Genomic DNA, 4,811 nt, shown 5'->3' on the forward strand with positions numbered 1-4,811 from the left:
CTAGGACTTGCGGACTCAAATTGATTTATCCACTTGACTTTCCTTCATAGTTCGAGGTTGACTAAGTGGGAGCAATGGATAATTCTCATTACTATTGATGATGATAATGAGGATAGGACTTCTAATTCTCATTCCTCGCCAAGAGCTTTCTTAGTTATTAGTTTACTTCTTTTGTGATTTATCTTTCATGTTTCTTATCCAAAACACCAAAGATATACAATCCATAACCAATAGCAAGAATACTTCCCTACAATTTCTTTGAGAGACGACCCGAGGTTTGAATACTTCGGTTATTTTATTGGGGTTTGTTACTCGTGACAACCAAATTTTTGCATGAAAGGATTGTTTGTTGGTTTAAAAACTATACTTGCAACGAGATTTTATTTGTGAAATTCTATACCGACAAAAATCCGTTCATCAATAGCGGTTAGAAAATTATTATTTCTTAATATATTTATGGATAATACATATATTAATTATAATCGCAAATTAAGTAATTTCACATTAAATGACTTATATAACGGTGATCTCATTTATTGTCATAAATATTAAATTAAATAAGTCATTATTACTTTTGATTTTGATAAATGAGATTAAAACCATAGATACTATTTTATTTGAATTTTAGGATTTAATGAGTGTCACACTCAAATTAAATAATGACTTCAGAATTTTGGTCTCCAATACATCAAACTCGCCTCCGTAACTCTTTTCTCACAGTGGAGTTGTGGTTCAGCTCTATCAGGGATACATAAGGTTTTGGTTGACGAAGATTAAAGAACCACAAGAGCCAAGCTCTTTGATCTCAATCATGCTCTCAAATGAAAGGACGCTTCTGCGCTCTCAGTTATATTTCTTAATGGTTTAACATGGATAATATTGAGATTGAGAAATCCTATAATTTTCAAATAAAATAGAATTTTTATTCAATCAAATGATGATAAATAATTTTATTGAATTAAATTATATTAATGTGATCATTGGATGATAAAAAATGCTAGAAAAATAAATAAATAATATTTTAAGAGTATAGAAATATTAAATTTTTATTTTGCTTTACTTTTTTTATCAACGACAATAAATATCTTGAATTAATTAAATTTTTACAAAAAATTATATACCTAAAATTATTTCATTTCTTCAAAAATCTTTTGAACATATAATGGTTCAATGAGAGGTTGACTATTGAGAATTTTCAATAAAAAGATGTACTTAGTTCTATCTATCCTAAATAATTCTATATTCCAACTAATCAATAAAATAATCAACAAAAAATTATTAACACTGATAGAATATTATTTTTAGATGTAAAAAATTTAAATATATTTATTCTATTTCAAAAATGAATATTAATATTTAACTTAGAATTTCAACAAATATGGAAAAAATACTATATTTTTTAGTTAAAAAAGTAAAATATCTATAAATATATTTTTGTGCTTTAACTTTAAATTTTTCAAAAAGTTTGGCAAGTTAATGGAATCAAATCATATTTCTATAACGTATATAAGAATGTATTACACATAAATAAAAAAATGTTAGGTGTAATAAAAACAAACAATACATAAATTAAAGTAAAATTTTAAAAAATAAGAACCAATAAAATATTAAAGAAAAAAAATATAAATAGAAGAGAAACAAATTATCAGATAGAAGAGAAATAATTTAATAAATTTTATGTGTATATAAAAGAAGAATAAAAAAAGATATACAGTACCTTATTTAATTTAGCAAGATTTATGGAAATAAACACATAAAAATAAAAAAATAAAAATTAATAATAAAAAAACTAAATATCTAAATTAATATAAAAAATAAAAAGTAATAAAATAATAATCCATCATAATCTTAATTTTTTAATATAATTAATTAATAACAATATAATTACTCTACCATAATATTAATTCTAATTAAGTAATCAAATAAATTGAATATAAATATGCATAATCTAATTGTATAAAGAAATAATAGATTTTATATATATATATATATATATATATATATATATATATATATATTGGGGATAAAATATCTTTTTAAAATGAGATTATTATTAAAATTAATGACGTATAGATATCAAAATTGTATTAATGCATTAATTGAAATACATTATTAGAATAAAAAGTTGCAAGAATTAAAATAATCGAAATTTATTAACTTTAATTAGTTAAATTAGCATAAAATAAGAAAAAGATTATTAATCAGATTAAATAAATTAAAAAATATTACTGAGCAAAGTAAATGTCACAATAATTATCTTATTAATTAAAAAAAATTAATTTAATCAATACAAATTTTTATTTTTTAATAGACAATTAATGATCATCATTGAGTAAAAATAAATAGGATATAATAAAGAATAATTTTGGTATTATAAATAAATAAATTAAATTATTATATATAATTTTTATTTTTTTATCTTATTATAATTTAAGTTAACATTAATGGTAAAAAACAAATTTTAAATAGTCCCAATTTGTATTTTACAATATAACTAAAGCACAATTCATAATTTTTTATTTTGTGATTAATCAATTTTTTTAATTTTTTTGTTATGTCTTCTGAATTTTATGATTGATAAATTTTTTTTTACAAAACACAAATTTGTGATGAATTATTACAATCACAATTAATTAAAAAAATCAAGAAAGAATTATAAAAAAATAAATAAAAGATAAAAAATAGAGTAAAAATTTATTTTGAAACTAAAAATTTGTCAATTGTGCTAAAAATTATAAAAATTTATATCTTATTATATAATCAATTTTGTTACTCACTTCAACTTTATTATCCATTTGTATCCAAAAAAGTATATAATGTCACACTTATTTCAAAAAAGATGAAACTGTTCAAATACACGATATAATGTATAATTTAAGAACAATAAAAATTTTATAATAATATTTAAAATTTTCAATGACGGTAATACAAAGAGTTTAAATCTACCAAATGAATTCAATAGTTACCCTTTGCATATCTTATTTAAATTTAAATTTTAAAATTTAATTTGTATCTTCTTATTTTCTCCTAATATAAATTATTTTTGATAAAAAATAAGAAAAAAATCTATTAGACTAAAAAAATATTTTATCAAAGAAGTATTATAAGAAAATTTATAATTAGAGAAGAAAATAATAAAAGTATTAATAATAATAAAGAAAAAGAAATGAAGCTCATATTAAAGAAGGTTAGAACAGAAATAATAAAGTTTATATTGATAATAATAATGCTGAGTAATGATGTTGCTGTTTTAGGCTTCTAACCTCCATCCTTGGCCATCGTTTTTTTCTTTTCTTTGCTTTTTTTTATTTAAATTATCAAGTCGTAAAAAAATAAAGAACAATTCAAGAAAATGAAAATAGCAAGATCAATAGTAACTATACAATTAAAATACATAGGAGAAAAATAAATTATTATATGATAGAATTAACATGAGAATATTTCATCATTAAATAAACAAAGTTAATGCAAAACAAAATTACATGTAGAGAGAAAAAAAAAGAAAAAAAATTAAAATATCTAAAGTGATAAAAAGATTATTTTTATAATTTTATTCTATCTGAAGACTATAAAACAATGGACTTCTAATTAAATTAAATTGTATTTATTATTATTAGAAAGGATAAGAGAGAGTAGTAGAGAAAAAGTTTGTGTGTATTCAAGTTGTGTAGAATGATACAATATAGAAGGGTATTTATAGGTGTTAAGAGAATTAAAATAATAAAAACGTAATATCCTATAATAAATATTCAGATATGTTGAATAATGCCAATTGATCCCCTGATTATACTCTAACAATTATCTTCAATTAATTGATATACATAATATTAAATTTTGTGATACTTAAATATCTAATCAAATTAATTAGTTGATATAATTAATCTATCATAATAAATTGTATTTAATGAGTTAAAAGAAATAAATTAGAAAATACTCTCAGAAACATGCCACGTCAGTTTTATCATTAATTACAAAAATCCAATTTTTATATAATAGAATAGATTTTCAAAATAACAATAAAATATACAATTACTTAAAATATAATATTTGTGTAGTAATTGAGATTTAATTACCAATATAAAGTAACATATAATATCATTTCATAATCAAATAAGTGTTTAATCAAAGAATTTAAAATTTATATATATAATAATATGACAAAATAAATAAAAATTTGAGTTTAACTATGATATAAATTGTAACTGATTTGATTTAATAATTTTAAAAAAATTGAATAACTCTTTTTAGAAATATGCCAATCTAATCTAAATAATATAGATTGAAGATAAAAAAATATAACTAAATTATATAATATAACATAATATTCCTAAAAATTTGTTTTATAATAGATCTAATATCAAGATATTTATCATCATCTTTTGGTATAATCTAACTTTACAATTATTTAAACGATATTTTTACAAAAAATTGCATTATTTATTTTGAAAAAAAATATTTACTCATTATTATAATTTAAATAGAATATAAAATAGATATTAAATCAATTATTTCTTTTAATAATTACTCAGTCACAAATATCCATCAATGACATGAGATTTAAGAGCATACAAAGTAAATATAATACTTACAATTTTTACACTACCACGATAAGATGATTATCACAAGTCTTTTTAGCATAAATTAAATAGAACAACATATAATAATAAAGAACAATCAAATCCAAAAAAATTATAGAATACTTATCATACACTACGACAGTTAGTATTGAGAAAGCTTGAACCATTTATTTTTTATTAAATAAATTACCATTTGTACCTATAAAAGATTCAAATACTGGCAAATAATGTACC

Source organism: Arachis hypogaea, chromosome 19 (genome assembly GCF_003086295.3).
Source record: "Arachis hypogaea cultivar Tifrunner chromosome 19, arahy.Tifrunner.gnm2.J5K5, whole genome shotgun sequence".
NCBI classification, from domain to species: domain Eukaryota; kingdom Viridiplantae; phylum Streptophyta; class Magnoliopsida; order Fabales; family Fabaceae; genus Arachis; species Arachis hypogaea.